Raw genomic sequence first — 11,771 nt, 5'->3', positions numbered from 1 at the left:
TGGCAAAAAACAAAATGTATTAAACCAGTCTACAGAAATGTTATAATTATGAAAATACCAGTACCTGTTGTTCAAATATAACCAATAATTTAGCACTTCAGCTTTCGCAACTTAGTTTCGTTTTCCTCTTCTACATGATGGTCCGTTTAAGGGGAGCCCTGGGTCTGATGATACAGTGCCCTCCGTAATGTTTGGGACAAAGACACATCATTTCATTATTTGCCTCTGTGCTCCATAATTTGAGATTTGTTATAAAAACATCATCATGCAGCTGCCAGATGTGCAGTAGATATGAACATAATTGTTGATTATTTTTGTATATGCACATCTGGCAGCAGCATGGTGGTTTGAGGCTCAATTATGGTGCCCTGAAATGGGGGGACTATGTATAAACACTGCTGTCATTTTTACATGGTGAAACCAAAATGTATAAAAATGCCCTTATTCAAATCTGACATTGTGCACTTTAGCTACACATGACTTTTTGTTACAAATCTCAAATTCCCTGAGTTCAGAGGCAAATAAATAAATGATGGGTCTTTGTCCCAAAGATTATGGAGGACACTGTATGTCCTATTGTGAGGTTAGACTTGGAGTTTTCTTTTCTCCAACTGGCATCAGGGACAGGAATTTCACTATAGAAAGCGCTGCTAACCCGTGGAGTGCCAAAACCATGAGATATAGGGAACAATGATCCGAGCCAAATGGTGCCCTGGGTAAAATTTCAGTTGTAGTCCCCACCCTACCTTTTTCCCCCAAACCCCCAAATTGACCCCAACATAATAAAACATTGACATGTTGTGTGTAACCTTCTTATTGTCTTCCAAATCACTAGCCCATGTATCCATAAATATTCTAAATCTGCAAGAAACATCTCATTTTAATCCTAATTATTAGTGGATTTATTCCATTTTAATCCACTCCTAAGGTACAGTAAGTGAAAGTTTGGTACCTGTAGGCTATGGGAAAGTGCCACCAGAATTATCCACAAATTAGATAAAAAATAGTTGCATATCTTCTTACTGTGAGCAAGTGTTTTCTGTTTCATGATTTTCTAAGTCCCTAGTGTTTTCGCCTCTTGTTTCCCTCTGTGACCACCATAGGCTGTTTTCTGTTTCATTCCCTCATTCATTTGTTCCACCTGTTTTTCATTTTGTGCCTCCGCTTCCCCACTCCTTATATGTACTTCTTTCCTGTCTCTTGTCATTCAGTTCACCTGTTTGTCTGTCAGTCACTTAGTGTGTTTAAACCTGTCCTTTTTCAGTTTCTCATGGCCAGTTTGTCTTTCTGTTCCTGACCTCGGTTCTAGCTTCCCAGTACCTGTGCCCTGAATCTGCTTTGCTTTGCTTTATTCCGTAAAGTTGGTAACGGACTTCTGAAAACATAGCATTATGTTTAATCCCAGAAAATTATAAAATTATAAAAATCATACAGTATCACGGTGATTAATTGGTTTTTAAGAGAAACTGAATGTCAAATAGACCCCAAACATAATATGAATGTTAAACCGGGCATCAGACGGCTTTGTCATCTTCAGGTCAATGCAGAATTTATATTATTATAACTTTGTTCTCTCACAAGCGATTTATTGTATGCTCTTGACCCTTGTGTGTGGAGTCTCCATTATAGATAGACAGGTGGTGTCTATAATGGTGGATTTGACAGTAAGCATATACTGCTCTCTCTTCCCCACCTGTCCCCACTCACATTGATTTGAGGAACATGGTGGACGCCATCCACAGTTAAGGTAAATGATATGGATGCCTTAGGCTCACCAAGTCAACACGTCCAGCTGGGCCAACAGCTCACCGCCCGCCTCCAGGCGAGCGTGTAAGCCAGAGTCATCTTGAATACTCGAATGGCCAGAAACACACCCGTATCAGGGACCTTTTTGGAAATGGGCGCACCTCAACTTGCGCTGTAGTTCATGAAACCGTGCTGGTGTGTTGCGTCGCCTCCGGTAGAATCCACTCAAACAGGTTCACAGCTGCAATGTTTTCTTCTCTGTGGCTGGGAGCTGGGTGTTGCACAACATCGCTCAGGCTACTCAGTGGGAGCAGAATGTAAAGAATTGTACTCACCTAGTTTCACCCAGCTTCTTCCTACCTCTCAAAGGCACATGCTGAACCTGGGGCGGTAGCTAAAACGCTGCATGCTAACTAAAGGCGTCACCACTGTACTGCATATAGTTCAGAGACCGCACACTCAGTGCCATGGAGGTGTGTGTGTATGCTGGGTTTTACTCCAGCCTCTTGATTATAGAATTAGTTTTACAATTATTTTCTCAATTAGGGCTGTAGGTTTGCAGATAATGTAGAGAATGTATATAAAGTTATGTGTTATTTGTCTTGTCTAAATAACAACTGTTGCTTATGTTCTTTACCTTATCTTGTATGCTGTACAGTGATAATGTGCAAAGTACAAATTGTATAGTACAATGCTAAAATGTACAGGAAGAACAATTTGTATGCATAATCATATGGAACAGTCACCAGCACAGACACAATTGTCATCTCAAAATTCATCTCTGACCTCATGGTTAGGGTCTGGAATATGACTGTCAAAGATATTAAAGTTTCATGCAGCAGGCCTAACGGTCTCATAAATATGTAATTAACGTTCATGTGAACTTTAGCTCTTACCATGTGTGCTATGGAGCCCCTATCTGGATATCTATCTATCTATCTATCTATCTACTTAAGCAGTTTATATAAGGAATAGGAATTAGGAATCAATAAACATTAGCTAATCTTAAAGTGGCAGCACAAAATCAATGATGTCGGATTGCTGTCTCTGTCTTGGTGATGAACAAATGTTAATTCCTCAGACAGATCTTTCATCCTATCTCACAGCCAAATAATCATTTAGAAATTAGGAAAATCTTCTCTTTTACTAATACTAAAATTTGTCTGAGCAACAATAATTTCTCATATAAATTGGTATCTTTACCACTAATTTGACACAGAAAACCATTATCTTAATCACAGTACACCAGCTGTGGCTGCAATTTCAAGCACGTCAGTCAAAAACTTGTGGCAATTCTCTTTTGATACTGCTTCCTCAATAATTAGTTATGTTAAACGAACCTCTTGAGTATCGCTCCTTTTCTTGACACAAGCTTAAAAATGACATACCCAATATTCACAATAATAATGCATTAATTGTGTATACTATAACTCCCATCAACAAGTCAAACACATTCCATAATTTCACATGCAATTTATTATTCAAAAGCAGGCTTGTTTATAAGCATACTGAAAAATAATACAATATTTTAAGAATGTATTTAGATATTCGCCAATATAAAATGGGATCACGTCACTCAAAATGGCCTCAATTGTGTTGTCAATGGTATTTTCATTGTCTTCCTGAGAAATATTCACTCAGACAAGAGATTCCTTGGAACTCCTCCAAAGGAAGTTCTCTATTTAGACGTAAGGCATCACAAAATAATTTTTTTATTGTAAAACGTCAACTTTTTTGGCATGAAATTAGTTTTTGCCGAAGCTCAACAGACTCCACTTACATATTGAAAATGCTACTGTTTTTTTATGCAGGCGAAAACGAATTATGCAACATGTATTTCTATTTTTTTAATTGATTTTAGTCAGAACTTGCCACTGGAATTATGGTGGACTCTTGAATCTTGACAGAACTGCATTCATGAGGCTTTTTATATGTGTGATGTAAATTATAATGTTGGACAAACGAAACATATTGGCCAATCAAGTCATATTTTATGCATTTCTAAATTAATGCATCAGCATTCTGGGCGACTTTCAGTTTTGCTTAACAGTTTTTGCCTTCAGGGGTTCAATTTTGCCAAAATAAACAAGAAGATATAAAATAGCATAGCATGTCTGCTTTTCAGTTAATATTTGTCCTCAACTCTGACTTAGAATTAAATGAAATTCTGTTAAACAGTAAAATATTTCACATTGTATTTCCATATCTTAATTGGAATTATTAATCTGAAGGAATGATCTGTACACACGGTATGCTGCCAGTCTGCTTGGTAATCAGCCACTGTGGAACTAGAGTAAGCGATGGGAGGGGAAGGGAGGGTCATTTCAATTTTCCAGGTTTTAATCAAAGCATATTTGGGCTGGGACTGTGAATGATTCCGCAACTATGTAGTAACACGCTTAACTGGGAAATGTTAGACACAATTTGTCAGCAGTCATTAACATTACCAGATTCATATGCAAATACATTTCAGGACAATTATAGATTGACACAATGCACTTGATTTGAACAATCTTATTTGTGATTTAATCTTAGCAGTGATTTAAACAGTATTATGCACAGTTTCTGACGTTTCTGAGACAAAACCTTTTCATGAGGCAGTGCCTCTAATTCTCAGCATTTTAGTAGCCTTAGCTTTCAGTGTATGTAGCATATTGGTTAACTAAAGGGGGAAAGCTTGGTTGTGTTGTAAATAAAGATGAACAGCATGTCTCAGTATTAGTACATCCACATGTTACCATCCTGCTGCAGAACACACATTCAACATACAGTTTGATTGGAAACAAAGCAGCCAGTGTGTTTATCCAGCAAGCATAATGCAGCTGAACTGCAGTATGTGGTTGGGATAGGGCAGCCCATCTCCAACTATCCATCCATCCATTTTCTGAACCCGCTTATCCTGATCAGGGTCGCAGGGGGGCTGAAGCCTATCCCAGCATACATTGGGCGAAAGGCAGGAATACACCCTGGACAGGTCGCCAGTCTATCTCAGGGCACACACACCATTCACTCACACACTCATACCTACGGGCAATTTAGACTCTCCAATCAGCCTAACGTGCATGTCTTTGGACTGTGGGAGGAAACCGGAGTACCCGGAGGAAACCCACGCAGACACAGGGAGAACATGCAAACTCCGCACAGAGAGGCCCCGGCCGGGATTTGAACCCAGGACCTCCTTGCTGGGAGGCGGCAGTGCTACCCACTGCATCATCCGTGCCGCCCATCTCCAACTATTTCAAGTATATTTGATAACTAATACATTTGAGTTTATTGGTTATGCACACATGTTGATATCATGAACAACCTAAAGTAAAGAGGAATGTATGGTAGAGTGCATAATGTTATGATCTGTTGTATTCAGCACAGTGTGAGAAAAATACACATTTTAAGATGAAACCCTTTTCTACCTCCCCGATTAAAAGCAATGATCTGTACCTCCATAAATTATGTAACAGCCCATTGGTGGGAAATCAGTTTGTCATTCAGTAATTGCTTTTTGTAGAAATGCCTTGCTCAAATGTGGCATATCCCACAAAATGATATCCATATAATGTCGTGATTTATCAAGTGTCACAGCAGAACAGTGATTCAGAATGCATTCTGAAGCCATCTCTGTCACTGCAGTATTCACGCCACCCACACCAACCTGAAACAATGCATTTTACACCTGGACTTCAGTAAAGAAAGAAAAGAATAATTCAGAGATATATACTTGGTCTGTTGAAGTCCCTTGGTTAATATAGCATTCAGGAATCTTTGAATTATGCTGGCGGTGGACTGCACTGGACTTTTTCCACCATACACCTTTTTATCCAGCTTTCCTGCAAACATGGATCAGAGTCTCATTAAGTTTCGGTGTTACAAGTTTTGAAGAAATGGAAATGCTGATGAATGGGGACTAGACAGACTGGGTGTTTTAGCCTAATGTTTTTCAAGGCTTAAAAGGCATAACCATTCACAATCATCAACCTCTCAGCGCTGTCCTTGACAAATTTGTGCAGATTCAGGGTTTCAAGAGTGTTTTTATGGCAGATATCAGTGTGTGCACTATACTGAACATCGTGTGCACAGAGTTCATTTCAGATGTGTCCTTTGTCCTCCAATACTGAATATATACAAATGAAGAAAAGCAAACCGTGCCTGTTAATGCATAAGAACATCAGAGCTGACATCCTCCTCTGGTTTCCTTTCCCTGTTTTATCACAGGCACAGACTGAGCTTAGTCCTGGACCAACATAAATTCAGTTTGGGGAATCTCCATTCAAATTAAAATTTAATCTAGGACTAGGCTTAATCAGCATCTTTGAACCTGGCCCGAAATGTGCCAATTTGATGTGTGGCAAACTTTCAGGCTCCCTTGAAATTCGGTAATGTGTGCACTAGGCACAAGGGGCCCATTCTTGTCAGTGGGATAGTGCATTGGAAATGGTGTTTATGATTGTGAACTGCACGAATAGAACGCAGACTAGTGACATTATGAAATGAGATCATGGGCGCTGCCCTCCATCGCTGGTCGTAATAATCTCAGCCGATTGGATCTGATTCCTGGACCAGTTCCTCTGGGGCTCCTGAATGGCACTCTACATGAACCCCACGTGTACTGTACAGTCAGCCGTGAACCATCAAGATACTCTTCCAGCACAGGGTAAATGCAAATGGCAAGACATTTATTTAAATGATACATGTAAATAGGTCAATTTAAAGAGTGTGTGGAGTCCACGGGAGATATTTCATATGAGAGAGACTATGGTTCAGAGTGTTCCTATTAGAATGAATATGGGCTCGTGAGATTAAGAGTGTTCAGTCAGCCGGATCTCAGCACAGTGGACTGTGGCACGAGAAGCAGCTCCCTGATGTCATGTTTCAGATGCGAGTGCACACATTCCTCTCTGTGAAATTGACAATGGAGGTTACAGTGAAGAATGCAACAGGTGTACATGTACAACATGGCTGGGTATTCCAGATTAGGAAAAAAAAACATAAAAAATGTAATTAAATGAATCAATGACACAGATGACACGATGATCAGTTCAGTACTACAAGGGTTTGTACGTATAAGCCTTCATGCACCTACCTACTTGTGTAGCTGAAATCTTTACGATTTCATAATCATATTTACATTCATGAAACATTTTGTTAAAAATGTATGAATGCATAAATATGTAAAAGTATTTATCTAAATTTATAAAACACTTAGCTAATTGTTTCATACATGTATCTAAATGTTCTATTCATATATGTTTTATACTTTTAGCAAAATCTTTTATACAATAAGATACATATTTAGTTAAATACTTATACATACATTTATAATTTTGGGATAGCATATTTAACATTCACACCTGTCATTTCAAAGATTGTAAATGTAAGAAATAATTATTTTTCTTGTTAAATGTGAGAAAAAAAAGGATATTTTGTGATAAAAAATGTGCAGAAAAAATAAAATATTTAATGTCGCATTTGCTCCCCATAGTGTTATGACCTCTGTCGCAAGCTTTTGTGTTTACAGTTGCCAGTTCTTCTGTAAAAAAGACTGCATTTGCATTCACCAGTGGAGACTAGCTCAAACCTTTGCTTGTGGATTGTGGGTTTGTGATTACTTTGTTGACTTTGCCTGATTGACCGTGTTGACCTTCGATGCTCACCAAGCCCCTTCAGATTTTTTTGCTGATTGGATTTTGCGTATGCCTTGACCTATTCCACTGTGATTCTTGCATTAGCATTGCGCTTGTTTGCCCCAGTGCATTTCTCCTTGATCCTGCTCGCTCAGCCCGACTTCGACTTTCGTTTTGCCCTTCTGCTCGCCACATAGTGACTAAGGTTAGAGTGTTTCCAGCTGGATTACACACCTTCCATCGGGTCTCCATTTAGTTATTTTTGCTTCATTATTTTTGAAGGTCACTCTGGCCGGAAATCGAATCTCCGTTGGGGGCGTGCTACTCTTGGTTGTGGCCCGCAGCTGCCTTGACTACTGCAGCACCAGCTGAGCCTTTGAAGACCAACCAGGTTTACTTTTTGGTTTTGGTTTCGTTTTGGCTTCACAGACTGGAGTTGAGGGACTGGAGTTACTCATCGGTCTGCAGTTTTTTTTACTTTGTTCATTTACTTTGTTTATTTTATTTATTTATTTTGTTTTTTAGTAACAGTAGGCGCTTTATCCCTGTCAATCAAACAATTTGTAAATCAATATGGCGCTGGCCTCTTGAACTTTACCTTGGGAGGTAGTTTGCAGCTATTTCTGTCTTCTCCTTGCCTGAAGCTCCCACGGTTCACTGCAAAGTCTGTCTGTGATGTCTGTGACAGCGATGAAGAATGTACTTAATAGATTATTAAACAAATCAACCCTTGCAGGGAGAACTGGGGAAAAGCTCAAATTCTGTCACAGTGGCGAGGAGGGCTTACCCAGCGGGAATACGAGAGGAACAGCAGGCAGAGATCCCGGGGTTCATGCACACCGCGGGCGGTTTCCCACAATTCCCATGTCTGAAAAAATGAAAAGAAAAAAAGTTAACCAGGCATCGCAGTTTTTGCAAACTCTTCTGCTGAAGGGAAGAAGCCCTTCTGTAGGCAAGCTGATGTCTTCCAGATTGCCTGCAGTGGAAACTGATGATTGCTGAGGGCTTGTTTTCAGTGATTGGATAATCGCAGCAATCGTTGAGTGATGTGTGTGATGAAACACTCGGGGCTGCTCTCCTGCATGGCAGTGAAACTGGTCAGAGGGCCAAATGCCTGGATTCAGAGAGCGATGCTATACTGCATAGTGCTTACGCACATAAGCGTTTTGGCACCCCTGTTTTGTTGAATTTCAAAATAAAAATAAGCTAATACAACCTTAATTTAAACATGGCATTTTTCTGCAAATTAGTATTTCATTTTTCAATTTTAAAACGGGAAATGTGGCATTTTTAAAGGTTTCAAAACTTTACCCATTCGGCTTTAAATTAAGCCAGGTGATGAAAAGTACAGAGCTTAATAAATATAGTGACTCCTCTAACCTGTCAGGCTCTTGTGCTGTCTTTCAACAACCCTGGGTCCATCTAAGCAGCTGTCTGAGAACTTGAAAGTAAAGCTAATTCACATTACATTACAAAGCAGCAGGAGGCCAAATGATGATATCTAAAGGCTTCCAGCGTGCAATTTCCACTGTCAGAAACATTAGGAAATGGAAGTTAAGGGGAACTGTGGAAGCTAAGTCAAGATCTGGAAGACAAAGATAAAGGAATGAAAAAAGTTATCTCACAAAAGTCAACATGAGGATTGGAATACTTCAGTAAGCTGTGGATTGATATATAAAAACATTTAGCTCTGTGACCCCAACCTCTGAAGATACATTTGGAGAAAAACAGGAGCAGAAAATAACACCACACCTTGCCAACTGATATGCATGGGACTGGATATATTATGCTTTGGGGCTTTTATGACAGCCAGTGTCATGGGAAATAAGAAGAATATATTTGAAGATTGGATTCAAATAAATATCAACAAATCCCAAAAGCTAATATCCCAGAGTCAGTGAAGAAATTGAAGCCGGTAATAGTTTGGACATTTCAATAAAACTAAGATTCAATGATGAAAACAATGCTTCTGTGAACTACTACTACCATTTTGGAATGCCTTCACAGTGAATCAGCAAAACATGCAATTTGACCGGGGGTGCCCAAATGTTTGCATGTTAGCTAGCTAGCTACGTTGGTTCCTAACAGTAGCTGCCAGTTGTCAATACAATTTAATTACGCTTGGCTGTAGTGGCAGCTTAAAACTGCACACAGTGTCCCAGAAGTTATCAGAGACATTTTACTAAAAGTGATACAATAAAAGTCATCTTACTGGCTCCGCTAAAAACAATGAACGACGCTTTCGTTTTCCAACTGGAGATTCTGCACATACTGTATCTCACCATGCAGAGGCCTCATGAAAAATCCATAGGAGTTGAAGAAATACAATAAAAACACTGAACAATGAATGAATATCAAGTAACTAATAATTAGAGCCACCTTCACCTTTCAGCTTCAGTTCTTCTTAGAATGCTGTCCCACCAGTTCTGTGTAGTGGGGATAATGAATGAAGCAACATGGGCATATTATCAGGGTAAAGTGTTCGACAACAGACATTGTGGGTTGAAGGCTTCCTTTGGATTTCTCCAGATATAACCCTGTATAGATGCCGGAAAAAGAATGACTCATCAGACAATATTACTTTTTTTCCATTGTCCAGGGGTCTGGGGTTGTTTTCTTCCTAAACCGGGCCCTGTGTTTCATGAGTCAGCTTTAGATACAAGCAGTTTATGAATGGTGGCCCCCCTGCATTAAAAAACATGCTGAAATCACGATTCACCTTTTCCTCAATTTAGTCAAATCATGAACAGGTCTTAAAACATATATTCCATAAAATGTATAAAATAGTCGTACTTAATGCTTATACTTAATTGTAATACTGAAGCTTTTTCCATCATCTAATTAAATACAGACATTGTCAGATAATTGTAACACAATCAAATATTAAGACATTCTCTTTATGAGATAGACCTGTACACCAGCTTGTTAATTAAAATATGTAATCAGCCAATCATGTGGCAGCAACTAAATGCATAAAAGCATTCAGACAGAGGTTCAGCTGTTTTTCAGAAGAAATGTGATCTAAGGGACTTTGACTGTGGACTGTCGATGCCAGACAGGGTGGTTTGTATATTTCAGAAACTGCTGATCTCCTGGGATTTTCACACAAAACAGTCTCTAGAGTTTGCAGAGAATGGTGTGAAAAACAACAACAACAACAACAACGACAAACTAAACAATCCAGTGAGCAGCAGTTCCATGGGCAGAAACGTGTTGTTAATGAGAGAGGTCGGAGGAGAAGGGCCCAACTGACCAAAGCTGAGAGGAAGGTGACAGTAACACAAATAACCACACATTACAACAGTGGTATGCAGAAGAGCATCTCTGAACACACAACACATCAAACCTCTAAGTGGATAGGCTACAGCAGCAGATGAACAATAAGTCTAAAAAATAAGTCTAATAAATACCTAACAAAGTGTTCAATGAGTGTATATTTTAAGGCTAGTATTGCACTGAGGCACAAGCTTTTACCTAATAAACTGTTCAAGATATGTGCTCAATGCCAGGAACTAGTCTTTGTGCTGAGGCAAGGCCATCAAAGTGGTTTTCTAACAAAAGGAGTTGTATGAATCTGTACAATGTAAGCACAAGCACTATTGAAAAATAGGTGCATTCAGTTCTTTAACATTTACATTTCTTTTCCTTGCTCGTTTTCCTTCATTCTTCTTGATCACATCAGAAGAAAGTAAGGTTACACTCAGTCAAAGGACTTATTATAGGCAATTTGTCCAAACTAATAGAATCATTACTTTCAAACTGGCAGGAGGGCACACTTATTATTAATATGTAATAAATGTATAACTAAATAACATACACCCTGCCAAATCCATCTCATAAATAACACCAACAGGAATTCTCACACCCTTCAACAGTAAACAAACTGCTTAAACCCCGAGAAACCAAAGCAGATGCATCCCCTTACCTCTCTGCAAGTCCTTTCTCCGTTAAAAAAAATTCTCAAATCAATAGCTCACTTACTGCTCTCACCATGACCAGCTCCTTCACTCCCCCCCCCCCCACCATCCCCCCTTGCCGCCTCTCAGCTTTCACCCCTGTAGACCCCTTGCTCATCACTGACGTTACGACTGCTTCCAAAATAACCCTCCCTCAATCCCCTATTACACTATCCAAGGCCTGTCTCCCTGCAGCCGTTACTCCAAAAAATCCCCCCAAAAAAACCCATGTAGATCCAACCAACCTCAATAATTACTGCCCCATTTGCACTCGCCCCTTCCTCTCCAAGGCCCTTGAACGTGTCGACGCTACTCTACTTCATTCCCACCTTCAGTCCAATAATCTACTGTATTTCAACCTTTTCTGCCCTCTCCACAGCACTCTCCACCCTGGTCAAAGTCATTAACGATCTACTTACTTCTGCGGACTCGGGGGCCCTGAACATCCTTC

This window comes from Conger conger, chromosome 18, assembly GCF_963514075.1.
Source record: "Conger conger chromosome 18, fConCon1.1, whole genome shotgun sequence".
Classification (NCBI taxonomy): Eukaryota; Metazoa; Chordata; class Actinopteri; order Anguilliformes; family Congridae; genus Conger; species Conger conger.
The sequence above is the reverse complement of the archived record's forward strand: the minus strand, read 5'-3'. Positions refer to the sequence as shown.